The 26,238-nt window shown below is 39.0% G+C and overlaps 1 long non-coding RNA gene across 3 annotated transcripts; it reads left to right on the forward strand.

The window, feature by feature from the left end:
- Window positions 1-823: 823 nt before the first annotated feature.
- On the forward strand, window positions 824-25,147 carry LOC113964130. 3 transcript variants are annotated; one of them, XR_003533070.1, is made up of 4 exons: window positions 824-939; window positions 12,336-12,463; window positions 14,571-14,700; window positions 23,836-25,147. It is a non-coding gene; the product is annotated as an uncharacterized LOC113964130 (long non-coding RNA). The 3 variants fall into 3 exon arrangements; XR_003533071.1 differs by having other exon boundaries at window positions 23,839-25,147; XR_003533069.1 differs by having other exon boundaries at window positions 825-939; window positions 23,808-25,145.
- Window positions 25,148-26,238: the final 1,091 nt, after the last annotated feature.

Below are 26,238 nucleotides of genomic sequence, written 5' to 3' on the forward strand. Positions count from 1 at the left end.
CACAAAATCCATCAGTGATGTTTCATGTGCCCTTTGCTGCTGGAAGCTGTGCTATTCTACCCCTTGGCCAATGAGATAAAATTATATATTCCATAAAATTACTGAATATTGCATTTCTAATCCCAGCATCTATTAAAACCATTGCTGCTACCTGCTAAGGAAAGACAGACCAAGTTAGGTAAAGAGAGGTTGAAGCCCAACAAGAATAGTTAATTATTAACTGGGAAGTTAGAAAGAGGGATGACCCACAGAGGTAGAGTATCCCTCGGAGTCCAACATGCCCTCCTCCCTGTCATCCATGGACTACTCCTTATATACAGTCAGGTTCATTCTTTCACGCAATAAGATGGAAGGAAAAGCAGATTCTTCTGCTTTTTCCCTTTGTTCTGATTTCTGTCTTTTGTCAGTCAGCACACAGTCCAATGAAAGGACGAGAGAAAAGCAGTCACAAGTAAAATTCACTTTCAAGGGGGATTTTACCGATGCCAAACTACTGTACCATCAGCAGTTATTGGTTACACACTATAAACTTTTATTTCCCTGCTTGCTGGCCACATGATACCAGAACTCCCTGTTGGCCCCAGAAGGCAGATGCCTGCTGCTGGTACATGACCAAAGTAAAATGTAAGTTGCGTGTCTCCTTGGCTACTATATGGCCATTTTCCTAAGCAATCTTTGGCTGATGAAGTTCTGTGCTCTCTCATAAGGACTGTCACGTGGTGGAGGAAGAGGTGGGGGGTTGATTCCTTGTTTCTATGATTTGTAAAAAGGTAAATGTTTATCTCAGTTTTGGCACTGAGAAGAAGAGCAGAGAGGGTTTTAAAGGCACTTTGCACCTAACTACTCATGAAACAACACTGTTATTCTCACACAGCAGGTGTAAGCAGAAGAAACAGAGGCATAACAACTTAGCAATGCAAAATGAGCTCCAGGCATCAGGTAATTGTACCTTTTTTTTTGCTTTTAAAATCCCTAACAGCACTGAATCACATGCGGTCAATCTGACCTGTTCTTGATGCTGTTCGCAGCAGTAGAAAGTCTTTGTGACTCACACTTTCAATCAGAAGGACATTTTAGATTATTCACATATGGAGAGAAAAAAGCAAAACAACAAATTATTTATTTGTATTCATTTTATGACCTGAAAGGGCTCCATTTTTCATTATTTGTACTGAAGTTAGGGTGTTTTAAAAGTATTTATCCAAAAGATGTGATTTCATCATACAGCCTCCAAAACAAATATATTTAGTTCCATTATATGTGACCTATCTTTCTGACTTTCTTTTGAGATATAAAATATTATGGAGAGGTAGAAGCATGTGATCCAGAGAAGCAATGCAGCAATGCCAAATGTTTGAAATTCAAAGGTATTGGCAGTTCCCTGGGGCAGGTATTTCAGTGTCGTGAGAGCCAGAACCCTCTGCAATGAACATAGTGGCTCTGAATGGCTCAGACATAGCTTCTTGAGGGCAGCGGAGCTGGTGAAGGATCTGGAGCACAAATTCTATGAGGAGCAGCTGAGGGAGCTGAGGGTATTTAGCCTGGAGAAAAGGAGGCTCAAGAGAGACCTTGTCACTCTCTATGACTACCTGAAAGGAGGATGTATTTAGGTGGGAGCTGGTCTCTTCTCCCAAGAAATAAATGATAGCACAAGAGGAAATAGCCTCAAGTTGTCCCAGGGGAGGTTTAAATTGGACATTAAGAAAAATGTCTTCATCAGCAGGGTTGCCAAGCACTGGAACAGACTGCCCAAGGAAGTGGTTGAATCACCATCCCTGAAGACATTTAAAAGACATAGAGACATGGTGTTTGGGGGCATGTGTTAGTGGTGGACTTAGCAGTGTTGAGTTAATGGTTGGACTCAATGAACTTACAGATCTTTTCTAACCTAAACAATTCTATGATTCTCTGTGTTTTTGTCAACTGGTTCCTTCACATTCCATAAATGGTGCTTCTGTGGAAAGGGTAGAGAGAGACGAGCACTTACCCAGAAACAAAGCATGCAGTCAACAGGAATGGGCATCCTCCCTGACTCTACCAGAGGTGACTGGTAGAGTCACCAAGCACCTGCAGAAACAAGCCGCGCATCCACTACCAGGAATGCAAGCAGTGACATTATTCTTCCTCTGTTCCTTTGCTCCAGGACACCAGGTCGCAGGTCAGAGTCGGAGGCTGATCATCATCTCTTATGGCCAACCTCTGCACAGCACTGTCCCCAAACAGGCAGGTCCCAGGAAGAGGCTCATTAGCCGTGCACTGTCCTAATGGCTGCATGGCTTCCCGGTCAGATCTGGGCTGTGACCACCAGCTGGAAGCACCAACGAAGTAACTCTGCTCCCTAGAAAGTCTGCACTCTCCAGTCAATTATCTTTGAGAATTTGGTGTATGTAGTGATTTGATTAAAAACAGGGATCTTTCTCAGGTTGAGTAATACATACTCTTTTTTCATATGATTTAAGTGTACAGGTCCCATGCAGTAATGACTTAGGATATAGACAGAAAAGTTTTGCTGATGAATGTAAAATAACTGCAGGTGCATGTAGAAAAATGTTATCTATTTATAAACCACCTTGTAGTTAAAAATACAAACAATATTAAAAAATGGATGGAGAGAAAAAAGTTTAGCTCTCAGCACTAATTCTAGCTCTTGTAATTAAGTGTAATCCATAAATACCAAGGGATTGTCCATTTGGACCAGATTATATGTTTCAGTTCCTAGAAGAAGAAAAAGTTATTACTTTTTTGCCATGCATTAAATTTAATATTAGTTACCATGTTGGAAAGAATAATGGGAAAAACCTTTCCTTGGATTGTGAGAAGGTGAAATCTAATATCTTCCAGTTAATCCCATTATGATTATTATATATGGCTCTAGTTTGGGTTCATTCATAGATTGCACAAATATTACTAAATAAGGCTTCAGGCAAGTATACATGAATTTTTCTAAATTGTGATCAGGCCTCAGTGCAGTGGCTGCCAGGTAATGGATTAACGAGCTGTCAGTATTAAATTCATTTATTTCTCTATATCATTTAAAGAGCAGGTGGCCTCTAACTATACCAATCTGAACACAACGCTCTTAAAGCCACACAGCTTTTTGCAGAGAAATAGGAGGAGCAGCAGCAGATTTCATTTATCAGGAATAACGTTCTGTTCCTGACCTTCCATCTCCAGCACCTAGGTAGAGTCACTCTGCTGGTGCTATTGACCCTGCACATTTTATGCAGACTGGGGTGGATTGATGATAAATATACTGAAAAATTATAGACTTGCTGTAACTTGAAATTAAGTAAGGCCTTGAAAGAAAAGCCTTCAAAGGACTAAAAATGTGTGCATGCATGCATGTATTTGTTCAAAAAAGCATGTAGTGATTTACTGGACTGTGTTCTGCAGATATGCGCATATGTGGGTTTCAGTGAATTGTAAGGTGTGCAAGTCAGTGCAAAATTTGTCTTACCCTTCTCCAAAGTCAAATCAGTCCTGGCTGCCTCTGTCACATAAACAGTGTAAGTTCAGATACAATTGAAATATGTGAATTAGCCTGATGGATTTACTAAAAAGTAAAACCAAAAGTGCTGAAAAATTTCACAGTTATTTAAAAATAAGAAGGATAACCTTTAGTTTACTCTGGTTATATTGTCCCTTTTTGTCCCTCTCTTTTCAGTGTACTAGAGCAAATAAAATATTTGGCCTTGAAAAAATGAAAAAGGGTGGGAAAGAGTTCCATTTTGACCTTTAACTAAGCAGCTCATCTGATTGAATCTCTGTATGTTGAAAAAAACGAAGGTGAGCAAGCAGGAGAATTTTCTTTCAGTAGGCAGGGTTTCAGTTTGTCTGCATTTCCTACCATCTCATTTGTTTACTCAGCATATTTATAAAAATTACTGCAGCTCCCCATCTATTACTGCAGTATTCTAATTAAAAGCTGAAAGGATACTGAGGACTCACTTGGAAAGGATTAGTGATCATGGAACAAACTGAAATGTCTGTCTGCTCCATACCACCAGGCAGCTTTTCTGCAGGTGAAGATAAAGAAGAGTAGCACAAGATTTGTTGAAAGAGTTTTTTAATGCTTCTTATCTTGTCTTACTATGGTGGTAAGTGTTGTCAAGGACTGTTTTGAGCAAGAAGTTGAATTACAGTCATCAAAAAGAATGAGGTCGTGCTATTGTCAGCAAAGACTACTGATGGCATAATGCAATGCTGTGTGCAATGAAAATTTAAAGAACAGGATAGATCTGCATTAAAGGAAGATTTTTCTTTTCTGGGCAGGGGTTTTCCCCTCTCTTTTTATAAGACAACTTTTTAATTAAAAACAAACAACAAACAAAAACCCCACAATGGGGAGGTTTTGTCATCATTTGGGAGTAAATAGAAGATACAACTTAGGGGTGGGTATCTCAAAGAAAAAAATAGCAGCCAAATCCTTTCTCAGGGAACTCTGTGTGCTTACATTTGTGAGCCCTAGACATGTGCTAAAAACACCTCCCTTTTCATTCCCAAAGCACTATTGCTTTGAACAGTATTCGGCAAGAATTCAGAAAAGCTGTACTTAAGCAGTGTGGCATTTAGAAGGCAGGTATAATGTAAAACCATTTCATTAAAAGTAAGTCACATCAGGACCCACTAGAAAAACAATTTATCCTGAAATGACTAAGAATTGATACATATATAATTGTTTTGCCATCACCTTTTCCAAAAAACATCACCCAACTAGACCTTAAAATTGTGCCCCAAAAGGTTATTTGGACACCAATGTTGCTCAGGCAAGTGGGAAGTCAGCTGATGTTCATTTCTACTTCTCAGGCAGTGACATCACAGGGAAGTCTTGCTTCACAATTTTTTGAATGGAAATATTTTCTTCTTTTTTATCTCCATATGAATGAGCATACTCACATTCGACAGGTGCACTCTTTGCTGGGTTAAAAAGCGGCTGGATGGTAGGGCCAGAGAGTGGTGGGAAATGGTGCCACATCCCGTTAGTGGATGGTCACTAGTGGGATTCCCCAGGACTCAGTTTTGGGGCCAGTACTGTTCTATATCTTTATTGATGATCTGGATGAGGACATTGAGTGTACCCTCAGACAGTTCACAGATGACACTAAGTTTGGTGGGAGTGTTGATCTGCTGGAGGGTAGGAAGGCTCTGCAGAGCTGGACAGGCTGGCTGGATGGGCTGAGACCAGCAGTATGAGATTCAACAAGCCCATGTGCTGGGTCCTGCACTTCGGTCACAAAAAATCCCGTCAGCTCCACAGGCTGGCGTAAGAGTGGCTGGAAAGTGGTCCAGTGTAAGAAGAAGACCTGGAAGTACTGGTCGACCGCTGAACATGAGCCAGCAATGTGCCCAGGTGGTCAAGAAGGCCAGTGGGATCCTGGCTTGTGTCAGAAATAGTACGGCCAGCAGGACCAGGGAAGTGATTGCCTCTCTGTGCTTGGAACTGAAGAGGCTGCATCTTGAATCCTCTGTCCAGTTTTGGGCCTCTCACTACATTGAGGTGCTGGAGTGTGTCCAGAGAAGGGTGACAAAGCTGGTGAAGGGTCTAGAGAGTAAGTCATATGAGGTGCAGCTGAGGGAGCTGGGGATTGTTTAGCCTGGAGAAAAGGAGGCACAGAGAGGACCTTATCACTTTCTACAACTACCTGAAAGGAGATTGTAGGGAGGTGGGGGTCAGTCTCATCTCCCAAGCAACTAGAGGATACAGCCTTAAGGTGCACCAGGGAAGGTTCATGTTGAACATCAGGAAGAGTTTCTTCACAGAAGCGGTTGTTAAACACTGGAATTGACTGCCCAGGGAGGTGATGGAGTCATCATTCCTGGAGGTGTTCAAGAAACTACTGAATGTGTCACTTACTGACATGATCTAGTCGACAAAGTGATGATCAGTCAAAGGTTGGCCTCAATGATCTTGGAGTTCTTTTCCAACCTTAATGATTCTGTGATTCTGTATCCTCACCTCACTTCATTTGTGTATATAATTGAAATTCTATATAAGTTGAAATGGTATTTGAAAAAAAAGAACCGCTACAGGTTTTAGAAAGTTACTTACAGCAGACAATAAACCCATTTTCAGCTTTTTGGCATACAGATGTCCTTTCTTCCTGAAAATATGAAAATTATGTTTTTATAGGTCAAATTACCCAATTGTTTCCTCATTTAATCATAAAATAGATGTTTCTCTCCTGAAAAAAAAGCAAAATTAATACTTAAAATGTACACATTCAGACATAATTATTTCTTTTTGCCTTTTTCCTTCTCTTGTTCCTCATTATTTCATCAAATTAATGTTGTCCTTGTGAGATTTTGAAGAATTTGATAAAAGAAACTGGTGAGATTAGCCTACCTTTATCTGAGTTTTTATTGAGACCTATTGCATATAAAACATTATGCGTAAAGAGGTAAACATATATTTAAAAAAATAAACAAACCATGTTTTCCTATCAGTTTTGGGTTTTTTTCACTTCCGTGGGCAGCACTGGCCTTTTTCCCCTGCTTCTAGGAGAAATGTTTGCTCCAAAAATATGTTAACCATCCAGTGTTTTGTTTGTACTCTATTCAGGGGCTTGCAAAAGTATTCAAGATATACTGAGAAAGAAGGGAGCAAAATGCTTGATATTCGACTTTACGTTACTGGAATTCCTTGCGGGACTGAAACAAACCCTTAGCCATGCTTGTTTCACACACTTTTACAGACAACTATTGGCAAGCCATGTGAATCTTGGAGGTTGGAACTTTTCTCTTTTCATCTGCCCTCTTTCAGTATAAGTTTTTTCCTTATTGTATCCTATGCAGCACTCTGCCCTTCAGCATAGCTTGCACTACTGACAGAATGCCAGCCTGCTCTCATTCTGGTTCCACCTTCACATCCCTTCTCTTGGCTACACCCCCAACCTGAACCCTGCTCCCTTTGCTTTGTAGGTTCTCCTTGATAATTTTCTGTTTCTGGTACGTTTGTTATAATTCCCTGACCAAGTACTCTTTCCCAATCTTTCTATATGAAAAATTCTTCTGTATGTAAAATGCTTTCAGTTTGCCAGCTCAATGGTGTTACGCAAATAAGAACACGATCCATTGCTTATCAGATTAATAAATATTTAGATAAATAATGCTTTCTCCAGGCAGCTAGCTTCAGTATGCCATAAGGCTAATTGCAAGGTGGAGAAGGCAAAGACTTTGAGCAACCAAGCAGGTGCTGAGGAGGGAAGTCAACCTCTTGGAGATGATGACCTTCACATCTCACTGTTAACAGAGACCCATAAGTCACCATAGAACAAAATACCTATATTTTGGAACTGTTCATGTTAATCAATACACTTCAGTTTTCCTTTGGTTTTCTAAGGATACAAATCCTACACAGTCACACTCTCTCTGTTTTTACCCACAAGCACCTAATAGCTGTTTTGGCATTATTTTTTGACAATGGATTGTCCCCTTTCACACGCTAGCAGTGAGGACTCAGACTAACAGTCCTGCAAAATAGGCATAGCACAGGTTTAAATTCATGTAATGTAACCCATTCCCAGGCACTGTGACTGCAGAAACAAAAGAGGCTCTGCAGCTGTCAGGGAAGTAACCTAGTGAAGTTTGCAGGAATCTCTGTTAGCTTTAAAAGTCCTTTCTATCAGTCCTATGAGAAGTTCCTGTACCAGAAGTCTCTCTCTGTTCTCCCACTTGCAACACATTCTAGTCCAAAAGAGTACCAAAGCTGAGATCTTCAAAGGATACAAAGATATTTAGGAACATAATGTCCCTGAAGGTTGATGGCATTTTCCTAATCTTCTCAAGCTACTTCTAAAAAGGCCTGTTCAACAGCTCTGTGAGGGTTTTTTTTCCTTTATAATTGCCTTTGCTTTTGGTTCCCTCTTGGATTATAAATCAAAGGGAGCCAATTATCTATTCATATAGCAGTTTGCAGAAAACTTATTCAGCCTAAACTATATGCAAAATTTAGCCACAATTCATCATAGAATTTAAATACCATTATAAAAATTACAAGGAGCAATAGTCTATCACTAAAATTTAAAAGCATTGACTTTGAATATAGACAATCTTCCAGAATTAGTTAATACTATTACATTTTTCTTACACTTAGTCAGAAGTACCTGATCTCCTCTCTAGACACTTTTTCTCAGAAAGCAATTGACAATTTGTAATGCTTATTGCATTTAAAAAGTTAATTGCTGTCTAACTGAAGTAGCTTATTATACAAGTACTGGGACTATGTCTGTCTGCCAGTTGAATACACTAAAGTATTCCATTTAAGCAATTTAAATTAAAATATCATTCTATAAAGTTGTTTTGATTTTGATTACATATTGAGATTTTAAATAATTTTGACTTAATTTCAAGGGAGATGGATTCCTTTTGTATAATATCAAATTGTAATAATTTCTATGTGATTAACATTTAATTTATGTCTACATTCTTGGCATATTCTTTCCCTATAGCCATAGTTGTATTATATTTGTTAAAAAAGATGAGTTTTCTGTGCAATGTACTGTGGAGCTGAAGTAGCAAAAATCATGAAGAAAAAATTCTGTATCTGGAGTTCTGCAAGCAATCCCCCAACAGAATGCCACTATCACATGTCATCATACAGCCCAAAAGACAGCTCCATAAGAAGACTTCATAATAGAGAGAACTAAAACTATCATGGTGGGTTCTATAGTGTGATGTAGTCACTTGCTAACGAAATAAGATGACGCAAAGCTCTAAATTAGCCTTTAGCCCAAACTTTTCATGTTTGGGAGACAGTAATACAGTAGCATTGTACTCTCTGCAGCACAGATGGATGGCCTCTCTGTCCTTCAATGTCTGCTTCAGGACTCACACAACAATTTGAGAAATTAGGAGATGCTATGCACTCCACTCAAATGTGTTTATTCACAAGTGGAAGTGGGCATTTCTCTTCCATTTTGGTGACTGGTATAATTTTTTTGGAGGGTAGGGTGTTCAAAATAGTTGAATTGTCAGAAAAGTGAATACTCTACACTGAATTTGGTGAATGACTCTAGCCAAATTTGATGAGGCAGAAAAAATAAATGTCAGGAGCAGAAAGACAAAGCAGGATATTTTTTTAAAGTAAGCTTTCTAATTTTTCAGCTAAGTTCACGGGGGCACAGATTTTCTAGTCCTTAAGAAGCAGATGAATTGCCTGGAATAGTCCAGTTCAAACAACTTGGATTGCTTCAGGAAGGATGTGAGAAAATGTATGTCTCTGAATACACATTTAAAGTTAAATGACTATTCTAATTTCCATGAGCAAACTGATGAAGAACAAGTATGGACCAAGAATTTAGGTTTTGATTTACACTAAATTTCACCCAGACAAATACTTCATAATTTGCACCATAACAGTTTTGGTCAGTACCACTTTAAACTGAAGTATCCTAGGTAACTGCACAACTCCCCCATATCTTTTCTGAAGGAAATGCCATTAGCAGCAATCTGATAGAGCTCATGAGAAACAAGAATCAAGCAGGAATTTACATCCTGTCTTTGTCTCAGGACTTGATCTTGAGTTTAAATATTTGTTTTCCTTGCTAAGGTGTATAAAGGAATCCATGGATGGTTTGTCAATGTGTATTTTTTCTTGCTATTGTCAGCTCTTTGTTTTGGAAAGCTGATGTGAAGTATTCCTACTACTAGCTTTTTTGAGTGTTCAGTTAATATGCTGTAAACCAAAATACACATACATAATAAAAAAAAATCTATAAGGTAACAGCACCAGTACAGCATCTGAAGTCATTTAGAAAATGACAGTCTTTGTAATGATATGGGAAAAGCAAAACAACACAATCCAAAGGACAGTTTTTAAAAGCTCTGCAAGGGGAGGTTAAGGTTGAATATTATGAAGAAATTCTTTACAGAGAGGATAATCAGGTATTGGAATGGGTTGCCCAGGGAAGTGGTGGATTCTCCATCCCTGGAGGTTTTAAGATGAGACTGGATGTGGCACTTAGTGCCATGGTCTAGTAACCATGGTGGTAGTGGATCAAGGGTTGAACTTGATGATCTCAGAGGTCCTTTCCAACCCGGTTGATTTTAAACTGAAAAGGATTGAAACTGCAAACTTGCATCTGAACCTCTTTGAATTCTTACAGAGAATGAAGTCCTGATTTCCTTCCTTGGATAAATATTTTCTCTGCCAGTTTTTTTGTCGATCTGCCTCTGCTAAATCTCCTAGAACTTCATCAGATCTGCATTTACATCCTACTCCCTTCTATGTTATATGCTCAGCTTCTTCAGATGTTTCTTTTTCAAAATATATGAAAAGAATTTACTTTAGAAGATTGTGTAATTTCTGTCAACGAAAAAGGACAGAACAACTGCCTGACTCCATTACAACAACAGGTCTACTTCCCTTATTCCAGGCTGCAGAACCTCAGATTAAAAAAGAGCAGGAAAGTAGAAGAAATCTCTTTTACGTTTAACAGGTATCTTTAAACACAAATTCTATCTCACCAGCCTCAAACTTTTATTTTTAGCTAAAAAGGAAAATCTAAAGGATTAGATTTTTCAGTCTTCTCTACCCTCAAACAAATTTTACTTTAAATAGCCTGTCTAGCAACCCTAACCACCAATGTTCAGCAAATTTTTTATTGACTTTGCTATTTTATTTCCAATTGCTTAAATGGCTGTGCATTGAAAACAGAAAGTTACTTGAACTTATTTCAGTGAACAAGTCTCACCTGAGATTTTTTAATCTGTCCAAATGTAGACACTTAATCAGCATGGGCTGAGAGAAGAAAAATTAAGCTAATGACCTTCACACTGAAAAAAACCAAACCAAACCAACAACAATAACAACAACTACTACAAAAAGGCAGAAAAGAATTGATTGCAAAAGGCCAGATCCTGAAGGACTTTAAGCATCCATAGGGCTGCTAAATTGGCTGAAGATGCTGGCACTTGGTGGTCCTGAGAATTAACATCTAACAAAAAATCTAACTGCATTTAACCACATGAAATACTGTTATATTCTATGCTTCTGTGCCCCACAGATTTGCTGTGTCTTTTACAGTGAGGATTTTATTCCAAGTCTGGGTCTTCTGGGTGACTCCATATTCAAAATGACAGAAGAACCTACAAAGCATGTGGGTTTTTGTATAGCATCTAGCATTTGTTCTATCTACAGAAATCACATGCCTGAAATGTCTTAATCAATAAAAAATGGAAAAAATATTTTAACTGAATTAAATATCCTTTTTCCTTCCCTTCTTTTACATTAACAGACAAATTGTTGTAGAGCTCCTTACAAGGCTGTGACACTTTAACTTTGCAACTTGCAATGCTATTATGCGTAGCGAGGTTTAGTGTTTCATGTGACATGCTTTTGCCTTGATTTCCAAGTCCTTGATAAGGCTGTTTGAATTGCTAACAGATAGGACACCGGAAGGAGATCACTCTTATCGTTCACTTCATGGACCACCTAAAGGTTTCTGCGGAACTTGCAGTTAGGTGAATTCTCATAAAAGAGCTGAAAGTCCAGACTGAATCACAGAATCACAGGTATCTGAGTCAGTACAGCAAGAAATTAAGCAGAAAAAGTTCCACATATTCTTCTGTTAAAGAGGCAACAGAAAAATCCTACAGCACCACTCCTTTTTGTACTACATTGCCAGTCACTCTTGAACAATGATGCTCAGATCATAGTTGTGTATTAATTTTATCACTTTCCACTTTCATCTTGGCCATTTATTTTCTTACTTATAAAGGCAGTGGGTTATCCTCTATTTTGTACAGACCCAGAGATTAAAGACTTATGTAAAAGATTTGGGTCAATTAATATTTTCCTTTTTTTGCCTTTTCTTGACATGCTACGAGGAGAGTTGCCTGAAGAACTTACCCCAATTTATCCCAACCCCAAAAGCTTTTGAAGCTAATATATACTTTTTCCCTCTAGTTACGCATTCTAAGTTTTCCAGAAATCCCTTTAATATAAATAACACTGCATTATCTTGGCAAGGAAGCAAGGACAAAAAGACTTAGAGGCAAATTATTTAGATAAGAGCTAAAAATCCATAAAAGACTAGAAAGTCATCTTGCTCTTGTGTTCTGTTTTCCTCCTTAAAACATTGCTATTCCAGAGCAGTGCGAAAGAGGACCTTTGGGAAATGAAACCCTTCCTACAAGCACAGAAGAGGATCAGAATGGGTTACCAGTGTCCCTAACAGGTATCTTGGTCCTGCCCGCTCATCCCTGTGTGACAAGTTCCGTCTCCTGTGACTTCCCTAACCCACTGCCAGCTAGGTTAGCCAAAGTAGCAAGAATTAACAAAACACACCCATCTGTCCCTTAGAAATGAGGATGAAATGCAAATATGCCTGTTTCAGGTAGGTCAAAAAGAAACTATCAAATTATTTTCACCTTCAGCCCCTGCAAATTGGGATCAAGAAAGGTGGAACATCTCCTGTTGACAAGCTCCCTCGCACAACCAGTGCTGCAAAAAGCTGTCAATAAGGTGAGATCTAGTAAGCAGACTGTAATTAACTTCATTATGTGAAAGGACTGAGGAATGGAGGATGAGGAGAAGAAATGAAGTAAGAAATGTGTTCCCCAGGTAAAGTTGCCCAATGATAGCATGCTGGGATGTACACAGCCTCTGGAAGCAGGGGGCTCAGAGAGCCTGCCCTGTGGCTGGCTTACTGCCCAGGCAGCCTGTGAGACACTCTGTCTGTCTCCTTAAGGTAACCTGCAGGATATGCCACAGATGGTGAACTTGTAATTAGAGTAAGGGCTAATGACCATGGTGGTGACCCCAAGCTGGCAGACATGTGACCAGGCTGGGCAGAGGGCCTGTTCCTCCAACAGGGATCAAGGTCAACCTCCAAAGCAGTAAGGAAAAACACAGGTGCAAGAAAAAACTTCATGTCCCTAGGTGAGGTGGCCACCCATGTTAGCGCTGCCCTCCCCTCCTCCAGCTGTGCCACCTGCACCATCACTGCTCAGCTTTGCCTCTGATTCCCCAAGGCACGGAGAAAAAAATATATCAAGTTTCCCAATTATCAAAACACTATTGTAACAATGAGCTGTTGCTGCACCTGCTTCCTTAGTGCTGAGTGAATGCCACAGCTCACCTCCCGCCACAAAGGGGAGCCTGGCCAGTGATGATTAACTCCAGCAGAACACAATAGTCAACATCTGAACCGCCTGTGTGCCAAGGAGCATGTTTTCCTTGTTTATCTTGCACAGCAAGTTTTTAGCATCACTTTTTTACAAAGGCCATGCCTACTCTAGATTCCCAGACGGTGAGTCAGCTGTGGTCCCGGGTGAACCTGGACCCACGTGGTGGAGAGTGGGGAAACTTCACCCCATGGAAGGGTAAGGCGTGCTTGCCACCAGAGCACATTCAGATTTTAAAAAACAAACCTGTTTCTTACCACCACACTTTAGCCTCGATCAGTATGTAAACAACTCATGGAGGACTGGATCTCAGCACTAGCTGTGCTTCTCTTGCTCCCTGCCTATCTTTTCAGCCTGAGGGTTGCAGAAGCAAAGTGTCTGCTTTTCACCAATGCTCAGCAATTTATCTTTGTTGTATAGAAGCATTATTACTTTTTTTTTTTAATCAAGTTTGAGTAATCTATGTACATTACAGGTCTGTCATCTTTTAATTCCTAAGCCAACCAAGCTCTCAGTCTGACATGCAGGGTGTGAATGTGCTGTCTCCAGCAAAACCCAACAAGAAGAACAGGCCTCTGAGGTCATGAGCAGTCAGTTAGAAATTAGAGCAGCCCTGAGGCAAAGGAAATTCAGAGGTAGTAGAAGGTTTCAGTAAAGCAAGAAAAAAGTCCAACATTTAGAGGTTGTACTACAAGGACGTTTGCATCCCACAGCATTTGCCATCCTAATAAGTGGCTTGTTAGAAGTCAAAAATATGCGGGTAATGATATTTTGCACCACCTTCCCACTTTTGTAGCATACTACAATGAAATCTGCAATTCCCTTTTGTTAGAACAATACAGATAATATTCTGTAAGTATATCACATTGTGCTATGAAATGGGGAAGAATTGTCATGAAAATGGAACTTATTATCACTGCTAAAATGGCCCCAAAGTGCACCAAACCTTTGTAAGATGCAAGGTAGATTAGAAAGTGAGAGTGTTTGTTCTTCTGCTTATGCTGCCCTATGCTGATAGGGCTTTTGCTCTATCCTTTATTCTGGGTGTTTTTATCTTCATAACACTGCTGTGTTATGAATATAATGGTATGCAATACCAAGCGAGGCCAACCCCAGGTATCAGTGCCATCTCAGTGTCTGTGATGTTGCTGTAGCGCCACCCCATGAAGTCCAGCCCAGGTCTGCTCAGGCTACTTGGCCTCAATATCCTTCTACTTTTGTTATCTGACACTTTGTTTATTTTTTCGGAGCTTGCCCTGTGTTATGAGTTGGGTTGAGGGAAGTGATGGTGTGGTGGGAATACGTCCTATCATGGAGATATGAAGAGTGCCTGGAAGAAGAGTAATGAAAAGGAACCAACCTCCTCAGGGCATCCATGCACTGCACACTCCCACCATTCATGTTGTCTGACCTACCTTCTCTTAACATCTTCTCCCCCCAACCAGGACAATTTGCTTCATGGGTCTGGCTCCAGTTTAAATTTCATGAAAGTCAAAGTGGCAGAAGTAGAAATGTTCCTCCTTTATTATGGACCCTGAAATATGCACAATTTAGTGGAGAGCTGTGGAGACCAAGGTAGTATACCATTTAAAAATTTGTTTGTTGATTTACTCTCCTTGTAATTACACATAGATTTCATTATTCCTATTTATTAAAGAACTAAATATAATTAAAGTTTTGTCTTTGAGCTGAGTGAGATTTTGTTTGGTTACTTTCCACGATCTCCTCTCACAGTCAGGGTTAGTCTGGACCTTGGTGAAAGGTGTGAGCTGCAGATAGGTATGCCAGAGATTTTCCACACAATGCCCACAAAGTTTCTGAGACTGATTATGTCGTAGCTTATTTTCAGCTAATGTCAAAACTGAAAAAGTCAAGCCATCAGTCCACATACTGAGCCCTTCTTTGCAAAACAGAGGACCTTTATGAAGAAGCCAGCATTCGCAGTACAGTATTATAAGTGTCCAGCAACTTGTGTAATGGGCATACAGATCATTCTGAGGTTTCCCCCACAGAAAATCATGCTGGAAATCATGATTTCCATCTCCAAGACTCATTCGTCCCAGAAGTTTTTAATTTTATAAATTAACATATCATTTAATTTGAAGTCAAGGTATGGATCCTAGCTTGTTGAGTGGCTGTTTTTAGAAAGCATTGGTAACATATGTGGGATAGTGGAGTTTTGTTTTGGTTAGAGGTTTTATGGAGGTTTTTTTTTTTCTTAACAAGTACAGAACACAGGCTGGATGGATTAGAGCACCTCAGACATGTCATTGTTTATATTGTCATGGACTGTCACAATGATTGGTGTTGAGAAAGGATGCGATGAAATGTTTATGTGGAAAACTAATAGTTTGCCTGATATGTGCTACAATGTTTTTGTGGGGGGGAAGAGGGTGGGTTATTTTGCTTTTAACTGTCTAGCTCTTACAATTGGTCTGATTCTGCTCCTGCTGAAAACTTTGGGCATTTTACCATGCTGGTGAGCAGGCCTGGAGCCAATACGTCTACAAATGAAATAACAGAAGCCCCAAGTCTACAATGAGCTCTGCGCTGAAGGAATTCCATCTCCATATATGAGATCTTGCTCAGCCACAAAACACGTCAGCACGAAGCCAGATTTTGTGCAGAGCAGCTATATAAGAACAACACTTTAATTTCGAGGTACTGCTTTAATACTACAATGTCAGCTGCTGTTTTCCAGTCTGGGAAGCACATCTGAATTCTTGGTACTGTTTGCCTTGCTAAACAGTGGCATTAAGCTCTAGCTTCGCCTCCTTTCCTTGGAGAAAACAAGTTTCTACTTGGAGAAACCAGTTTCTATTCTCCACTGTGGATGCAAGGGTTAAGGGTAAGCAGACTTCTGGGCCTACACTAAACTTGAAGAAAATATAAAGGAGACATATTTTTATTTATAATAAAAAGTGTAAATGTCTTTTTTTCCCTCATGCCAATCTGATCCAAAATTGGATGCGCTCCACTATAAAAAAAGCAAGAGAGTGTTCTAAAAATATATAGGGTAATGACATTCATCCCAGACAGAGATCTGTCATCCCAGATCTGGTACCGCACAAAAAACCCCAACAGTTTTCCCAGTGTTGGTCCTTCAACCATCTCACCTGACTAACCATACCAGCAAATCCACTAATCAGAGGATGTGGGAGCAGCACCTCAGGAGGGTGAATTTCCTTTACAGCATTTGGCTGGAGGATAGATGCTTGCTCTAAAGACTCTTTTTCACAAAAGGCTGTTAAGGCAATCCCTGGGGTGTGAGAAAACAGGAGGTGAAACTCAGCACAAAGGAACAATAACAACTCCACACAGCTTCTGCCTTCTCTAACAGAGGAAAAAAAAGTTCTTGACTTTCACATAACTTCCACCTCCTGGCTTTCTGTCAGCCATTCCCCAGGCAGTGGAGAAGGCTGAATTTAAAATGGAGATTAAGATATGCCCTGGAGCATATTTAACCCTCGTTACTTGTTCTTGTGATGATCTGTACTTTGTAACATGTAAGAGGTAGTGGGCATCCTATTGGCCTCTCTCTTCCCCCATCTCATCCTATGCTTCAGATAGGTACCATTTTATACCTAAAAAAGAAATAGAGGTTGAAATTATGCCTTCATCAAGCACAGAGAAGTCAGACAAGCTTGGGAGTTAATGTCCAGGATTACTGGAAACATTACCTAAACCAATGATTTTCTAAAACCCACTTGTCAAAGGATAGATCCCTGCAACTGAGACATTGTCAAAGATTAGACTCCAACACTGATGCATCCTGCTGTAAGGAAGCAGTGGGACAACAATCAGGAGAGTGAGCTGGCAGTAAGGAGATGTCATGTCACAGCCATTTTCTTCCAAGTTGGTTTGTCCAGCCAGACTGAAGCCTTAGTCAAAACAGCCTTCTTTGGCAAAACAGTAGAAGAGTCAACTTGGTATACATTTCAAATGATACAGTATTTCTTCATAGCAGCTTCCTAATTAAATGAAAGTTATCATTTTTGATAGGTATGCTTTTCCTGTCTTTCTATGTTGTCTTGGCATAGAGTAGTTCTCTAGGTCCACTAAGTTTTGATGTGTGTACATTGGTATAATTTTTCATTTCTGGGGTTTAGATTTCTGCATGTATGTGTGTAGAAATTAAGTTTAAGAGACTAGACTGAAATTCAGCATTCAAGAAACAGGAAAAATATTGTTCCAACTGCAGTTTGTCCTCTGCCCCACCTCTTCAATGGCACCATTCCGGCTGAAAAATTTAGCTTGGTGTGAATTATTTACTCCTTGCTGTATCTTTACTTCCAGGGAGATGAACCTGTTGCAGACCTCAGCTGCACCTATCCCCAAAATAAAATTAATTTATTTACTAATAAATTTTGCACCTTTTACAATATCTTTTGCATGTTTAGTCTTAGCTTAGCTGATAAAAGGGATTTGTAAGGATGGCACATGGGGGAAACAGAGCTGTGCACCCAGATTTTCCTTTATGTACCACTTTGAGGATGTGAGTACCACTTGCAAGCATAGTGGCAAATATAGAAGGCTACCTGAACAGTGGGCAATTATGTTAGCAACAAGGGATATGCTACAGATAAGGCAGAGTTTTGTAGTTAACTTTTTAAGGCATAATGTGAAAACAATAAAGAATTTTTAGATATGGCATTTTATTTAGTTATCATGTTAATAATTGAATTCTGATTAACGATTGTAATTAATCATTATCTATGGATACTTAGGAAACTGTCAATAGCCATAGTGGGTTCAATCAGAGAGTCATGTAGTTCAGTACCCTGTCTCCAACAGTGGGCATGAAGAGGTATGCAGGACACATAAGAGAGTGAGCACATATGATGCAGTGGCTAAAATCAAATAGCAGAAGCTCCCAAAGGAGGAATAATGTTATGTGTCTCCAAGCACAGGTCTCTGTGCTCACTGAATTTACTTTGGAAATTACAAAGGAAAACTTTGGCTTTGGAGATGGCTCTAATATTGGAGAGATTTGCACAACATTTAGGAAAATTGTGAGGAGCTGTAAATTATTCTGTAATGTGTTCATGAGTTCATGGTTAATAGTGTTCCTTGATTTGACTATCTAAGACTCAAAAACCAGAGGCAATTGTGGTCTTTCTTGATGATGTTGGGGTAACAAAACATAGATTAAATTTCCAGAGTTGTCCTGAACAGAAAGTATTTAGGAGGCCATTGGAACACCTGGTGCTCAGAATTTTTTGTAAGAGTGCATTTATATGGGAGTTCTGTTTCCTTTTTAGCAAGTAAAACAGTCTGCAAAGATGGGAACTGAATATCCAGATCATTCAGAATAACCCCTAACTTGCCTATTATGTTACAGATTTCTCCCACATTTATGATTCAATTTAAGAGGTAATTTCAATGAAATTGAATGTTGTGACTGTACAATAGACAGCTGCTAAAAGATAAATGCTGAAGAGAAAAGATATATTTTCAGAGGAAAAAAATAGGTTTTTTTAATGATGAAAGTTTAGTTCCCTTACATGTATTATTATTATACCCTCTGAGATAATATTATTTGTGCAATGTGATAAATTATTTTCTGTTGTCCATAGGAAGTGAAAAGAACATACTTGCTTTTATAATTCATTGTTTTTGATTAAAAACCTGCATTCTCGTAGCCAAAAGATGGAGCAAGCCACTGAAGACTTAGTCTGCATTTCAGCTCTCCAGAGATTATTAATCAACTTGCTCCTTCTCCTTTTATAATTAATTAAGCAACAGTCATATAGACCAACATCTCAACTACCTGAGCCAGAGGATCAGAAATGTTCAGTTCAGGATTGTGACAAGACTTTCGATGGCTAACACTGAGTTTATATGGCACACTTGCTGCAAAGATTGCATTAAAGGAAAAGTAAAACACCAAGCACTGGGATATCAAATTTCCAATATTTAAAACAATGAAAAATTAAATAGGTCTGGAAAATTTAATTCAGACCCTTTGTTCACAGGTTTTACACCATAAGTCTGTGTTTTGTTTTGTATAACAACTTGACTTCACATCGTCCTTTGCCATCTTTTCTCCTTCCCCTCTCTCCCCCTCTTTTATTTCTCTTTCTTTTTGTTTTTTCCCCTAGTCTAATTTATCATTCCATCTTTGCTTCCTTTCTTTCTTCCTCATTCTTTAGTGTTTGCTGCAGCAGGCACAAGGAGTCTCTGGGGTCTCAGTTCTCATGTCTAAGCACTATGACAGCCAAACAGTGAAATGGCAGATCCACATTAGCTTCTACTTCCCTCTTTCGTATGTACTCAGTCAGTTTGTTGCTATATTAAAAAAGAAAAAAAAAATCCAACCATCAGTTAGGGATTTTAAGAGAATGTAAGATGTTTAGTGGTTTATGTGGGTAAATCTGACAGTGAGATTCAATCAAGCCTTGGAGAAATGATGATTTATTATTTTTATCTAGGGCAAGGCAAAGGCAAATAGAATCATAGTCACTTTATATGGATAGAGGAATCTGTATTTACAGATGCATACGTATGTGTAAACATGCTAGTTAATAGCACACACTATTTCAGAGCTGATCTGCAGGACAGGCTTCCAGAGTAACTGCTTTCTTAGATGCATTCACAATGGATATTTTGTCATCGTCCTCACAGGCTTGTGGTGTGACAGGTCATTAGTGGATATTATCTATTGTGAAAGCAATCTTGAAAGCATTGTGAACTTTGAGCTGCCTAAGCTCACCAGGAGCTGATCATACAGTTGAAGAACAACTTGAATTAATACTTAGCAGGCCACATGCAAATGGGACACAATGATGGCAGGGGAGACGGCTATTCTCATGCTACTGAAGTTTACTTTGAGGGACTGGTAGACAGCATGTATCACAGAATCACATAATCACTGAATGATTGAACCTCTGGAGATCATCTAGTTCAAACCACTGCTAAAGCAGCTTCACCTAGAGCAGGTTGCACAGGTCATGTACCAGGGCCCCACAACGAAAGGCAAAGACGGAATGATATCCTCCATGACTGCACTAAAGGAAGAGTTCCCTTCAGTAATACTTGTCTCAAGAACAGATCCAATGCAGTTGGGCATTCGGACAGCTGCAATGGGTATGGGGCTGTCACAAACAGTACACAGCCATGATAAAGCAGCTGTGTCCCACCTCTCATAGAAATGAACTTTCCAGTGCAGAAATTGCTATGTCCATTAGCTGTACAATGTAACAAAGGTGGTGTGCCTCTTTGAGGTAGTACTTGCTTCTTAAGAAATAGCATAAAACTACATCTGTAAATTAGCAGTTCTCTAGTAGCCATCCTTCAGCTGCTTTACCATTAGGCAAAGTCAAGACTGTCATGAACTAACAAAAATGGGCTTCGCAGCCATGTCAGAAGATTTCTGACCCACTGTCAAGTGGCACTCAAGGTGGCATGGTCTGGAAGATGACATGGTCCTCCAAAGTCAGACAGGAAAGAACGTATTTTTTACGACACGTTATCAGCCGGACTTATCTCTTTGTGAAGACACTGGCAAAGATTCACACTGGTGTCAATTACAGATTGACCTGTGCATTGCCTTCCACAAAAGGAACATGAGCACAATTTCACTACCTAAGTCAGCAGTGGTGACTAAAAAAGGATACATATGTTCCCTCTAATGTGATAATATCAATATCCAATATCCATATGCAAATATACCTCTCTGGGTCATTCTTGTTAGCAAAAGCTTTTTATTCTTTCTGTTGTTAGTTGGGTTTTTTTAAGCTTTCTTTCACAACCTTACTGGTAACATCTTGGTTTAGAGGTGTCAGAGCAATATGAATTCAATATTTTTTTATGTGGTGGTTCTTGAGGTCAGCACATTGCAGGCATTAAAGGAATGCTCGGATTGCTACACAGCCCTTATTAGGGTGATCACTGAAGGTCTAAAGGGTAAGAGACATTCTGAAGCCATCCAGTCTTACATACATAGATGCACCAAGATGTTCTAGAGACGCCCTAGGAATCCGAAGCATCAACAAGAGGAATCACACCAAATTTGGGACTCTGTGAGTGGGACAGAACTTGAAAGGGCCCTAAGAGCAAGAAGAAGCTTGGGGCACAAAAGTGTAACAGGCAGAGCTGAGCACAGCTATCCATTATGCCTCCACTCCCAAGGTACAGATGCACATTTTTCAAGTATATTGAGGATTAGTTATTGTAATAGCTGTGCATGGAGTTATATTGACAGAAAGTAATGAAAATATTGCCTAAATTGGACACTTCACAGAATCACATAATATTCTGAGTTGGAAGGGACCCACAAGGGTCATCAAAGTCCAACTTCTGGCCCTGCACAGGACAGAATCACATCATGTGCCTAAGAGTGTTGTCCAAATGCTTCTTCCAATCTTCACAAAGCTAGCTACTAAAATATTTACAGGCATGCCATAAGATGGAATAATTAACTGTAACATTAATGGATTTCATGGTAGGTGGTATGAGTATCCTGTAAGTGTATGAGTAGCCTGTAACAGCAACCTTTTGCTTTCACATTCCTCAGACAATGTGAGATTTTTTTCTTGGTATGGTCTTGCCTTCACATTAAACACCATCATACCTCAAAGACCATATAGATGTTTGGTTGCCTTCTCAGCCAACCAGTTAAGGAGAAGCACTATGTGCCTATATACTCACTGACAAGCAAAAAGAAAGACTGTAGTCATTTACATCCTTTTATTTGTTTTAGGTTAACTTGGCCTCATTGACCTCATTAGGTTAACTTGGCACCTCTTTGTACTTGGGGAATATTTCAATTAAAAAACAGACTGCAGAACAAATTGTTTGCTACCAAAGTACAATGCAGATTTTTCTGAGCATTATTATTATTATTAATAATATGCAGTACTATGAATGTTGTACCACAGCTTAGTAAAGTACACTTGAGTGCTTCTCAGTATTAGCAGGGCTTATGGACAGACTGATAAATGTCCAGTGAAAAATCTTAAAACACAAAAACAAGTAAATCAGTGGAAAGGTATATACAGCTTGTTGTTTTCATCAATTTTGCATAAATCAGCTATAATACAAATATATCATTTGTGGCTGCATCCAGGGTGTCTCATATGCTTGTGCGCAGGACACAAAAGGTAAATCCAGAATTATATAATCCACCATACTTTCCCCCATGATTCAGGATTATACGGGATTTGTTTTCTCAACTTGTTTACATTTTTTTACAATCTTTAATACCCATATAATTTCATATGGATATAAGATGCTTAAACATCGATGAAAATATTCTGAATCTTATGAAAAGAAAAATAATGTGCAATTTACTAAAGAACACCAAAGGGAAGTGGCACTCTTAGTCAGAATTTGAAAACTATTAATAAAAAAATGTCTTTGGAGATTGCAAGCACCCTTGGCAGTAAAAGGGCTTAATGTTTTTGTTTCTTCTTCACTACAATGAAAGCAAATGATTTCTATGGGGAATATTCTCAATTCAGTGCTGCATATTCCATTACCTAAACCAATAGTGGTTTTTAATGCAATAAGTTCAAGATATTCATAAGAATTAATTTTTTTCATAAAGTTTTCTGCAAAGAAACAAACCAATGAGAAATGAATAATTCATATGTTTCACAGGGACACATTTCATTTACTTGTAAAAATAAAAAAAATGTATGTTGTAAAGTAGTCTGTGTAATATTGGATCAAATTCAGTGTTATTAAAAGTTGGTGTGAACTAAGGTTCAGGAAAGAAAACTACTAAAACCATACAGAAAAAAAAACATTGAGGTCTGCTATAGAAAAAATAGAAGACTGGAGAATATGATTTAGAAAATTTTGTATGAAATATTTTCTGTCAATGAGAAGAGTGAGTTCTCTTTTAGAAATGTGCAAACTGATATTACTCCTTATCCACTTCAATTCATCAAAATAGTTCTACAATTACAAAAATTTTTAAAGGGGTATTATATTTTAAAACATACACAATTTGATTTTTTCAGTTCTTTTCTATTGTAGGTTTAGATTCAGAATTTACAATTGTTTCTTAATATTGTATTGGGTTAACTGCTCAGTGAATAATAGGATAAATGAAGCTGGAAGGGAACTCTCAATATCAGCTAGTCCATCCCCCTGCTCCAAGCAGGGCTGTCTTCAAAGTTAGAGTAGGTTGCTCAGGGCTTTGCTCAGCTGAGTTCTGAAATTCTCCAAGGATGGAGATTCCACAACCTCTATGGCAAAACCACAACCTAGTGATATAATAGTATTATTCCTAGACTTGCCTTTTATTTTTTTAATATGTGGGGTTTGTATCTGAATTTCAACTTTAAATCTTGTTTACATGACACCTAAAGCAGTACAAGTCCTGAATTTCTTGCTGCTAGGTCAGTATGTTGAATGCATTTCTGTTACTTTCAGTATTTTAATGATATGTATGAGAAAGACACATCAATAGATAAAAAATATAATCCTTTTAGGATGTCTTCAGTGTGTACAGCAATCTAATGCTGAATTCATTGTGGTAGTGCTGAATAAGTTTATTGTGCTTGAAAGTGTTTAAAATTAATGTAATAACTATACCAAGTATTACTCCTATGGAATAAGTACATTAGTTTAAGTCCTTTCCATCTTCTTAAAGTAGTAATTAAAGTTTAATGTCAATAGATAATTCACTAAAAAATACTCATTTTCATTCTTTTTCTTTTTTTTTCTCCTAAAAGAAAGTAAAAAATTGTCTTTTTCTCTCAGAAGGATCCATAAACACTACAAGTCTGGCACATTACGAGTCCCTTGGCTGGCTAAACTCAAATTAACTAAACTTATATCACTAATTTGTAAGTTCTGAAGAGGAATCCAGGTCACTCCTTGAGAAACAATATTTTTGACATTTGAAAGAATATCTGCATCTTTGAAAGATGGTATGCATTATTGTAGACACAGATTGGGAAGACCTGCTTTGGAAGTGATGAGAATAGTCAAACCAAACTGTGATAAGTTCTGTAGGCACTGATAAGAAGCTAAAGCCAATGGAGTGGTGCCGTAAATTTTTATTTTATTCGAGGTGGAGGAGGCATTGCACTATCTAGTGATCTTTCTGCTGAAAATATCAAGCACAGAGAAAGGGATGAGTTTGGTTTTTAGTATCCACCCCAAATTCAATCAGCAAGATTAAAATCCACTACGATGTGCATGCAAAGCATGTATCTCCTACAAACAGAAAATGTATTCTGAGTGCTCTTTCATCTGCCACAGCAGACCAGAGTTACACTGCTCACCATTCAAGAAAGAATTTAAGTTGATGGTGGTGGGTTTGGTTTTTCTGCTGTTTGTTTGTTTGTGTTAGTTTTGTTTGTTTTGTTTTGGGGGTTTTTTGTTGTTGTTGTTTTGTTTTGTTTTAATTATTTTTGTTCTATTTTTATTTTAAAGCTGCTCTGTTGTTGTGAAACCCTAATGGTCTTCCTATCACTCAAACAGCCAGAATATGTGAAGTTATCCATTATGACAATGTTATTAATCCACTGTAACAATAAACCATGACTATCTCTAGTGCATTCTGCATGTTGAAATTCATATAATTATATTAGTTAATAATGGGGGATTTCTATTTGCTCTCCTTTGTTGTTTTGGGTATTTTTTCCAAACAGCTTTTCATGAAACTTTCAAGTGTCTCCTACCCATGATTCCTTGTAGGTGCTAGGTTGTCACACCTTCTATGTGTGAGGAATCCCTTCTTCCTTCTCCTTTTTTTTTATTAATGACTGTAATTACTATTTGAAAATTCTATTCACCTTCTTTTGAGAAAGCACATAAAAATAGAAAATCTCTTCAAAATTAAGCAGTCCATAATGATGAAACAGAACAAGACAGTGTTTATCTATTGACACTAGCATGATACATTCAGCTAAATTGAAATTTGGATTATATATCTTTCTGCGTGTATTTAGGAAAAACATTTACCCAACCACAACCTTTGCTTCAGTTTCTTGAAGGATAGATTTGCTTTATTCTCACCTCTGTGACTACATAAACTATCCAGCCTGGCCTGTAACAAAGGAAAAAGTTCCTTTGTAGTGGTGCTATGAAAAAGAATTTGAAAGAACTGGCCACACTCACTCACTCACTCATGGCTAGGCTTCGCAAACGAAGATTTGGGAAGGGCTCTACCCATTTTTCATGCAAGCGCGTTGGTGGCTAAAAAGGCCAATACGAGAAAGGCAAGTCCGGTTGCAAAAGACACAGCAGAAAAACTCCTTAGATGGTATATTCTGCAAGGTTCTATTCTTTCTGCGTTGTCTTTTCTCCTCAAGAGTGATCCTGCGTGCTTTCTCAAAAGCATCAGCAGCGTTATAAATGGTCTGTCTCCAGGCCTCCCGATTAGAGGCCAGAGTGGACCAGTTATGGTGATCAATATGCCCGAGGCTGAGTTGTTGCTTCAGGGAGTCCTTGTATCTTTTCTTTGGAGCTCCTCTCTTGCGGCAGCCAGTGGCAAGTTCACCATAGAGCAGGATCTTAGGGAGGCGGTGGTCCTTCATCCTAGAGACGTGCCCTGCCCAACGCAGTTGCGTTCTCAGTAACATGGCCTCAATACTCGTAATTGCTGCCTGTTCGAGAACAGATGTATTGGTCACATAGTCCGACCAATGGATGTTAAGGATTGTACGGAGGCAGCGTTGATGGAAGCGTTCTAGGAGACGCAGGTGGTGGCGGTAGATGACCCATGATTCGGAACCATATAAAAGAGTAGACAGCACTATGGCTCTGTAAACACTGATCTTGGTGCTTTTCTTCAAGTGTTTATTACGCCATACTCGTTTATGGAGTTTTCCAAAAGCACTGTATGCCTTCGCTAACCTATTGTCTATCTCCCCATCAATCTTACCATCTGAGGAGATGAGGCTGCCTAGGTAATTAAACTGTTGGACTGAATTGAGTTCTGACTGGCCGATGGTGATGTGGGGATGGTGGGGGACTTCCTGAGGTGTAGGTTGATGGAGAACTTCTGTCTTCTTTAAGCTGACTTCCAGCCCAAAGAGCTCAGCAGCATCTGCAAAGCAGGATGTTAAACGCTGCAGAGCTGCTTCTGTGTGGGCAACAAGGGCGGCGTCATCAGCATAGAGCAGCTCCCGGACAAGATGGTTTAGGGTCTTAGTA

The sequence above is a fragment of the Neopelma chrysocephalum genome, unplaced genomic scaffold (assembly GCF_003984885.1).
Source record: "Neopelma chrysocephalum unplaced genomic scaffold, ASM398488v2 Primary Assembly neopelma1_26, whole genome shotgun sequence".
Lineage (NCBI taxonomy): Eukaryota > Metazoa > Chordata > Aves > Passeriformes > Pipridae > Neopelma > Neopelma chrysocephalum.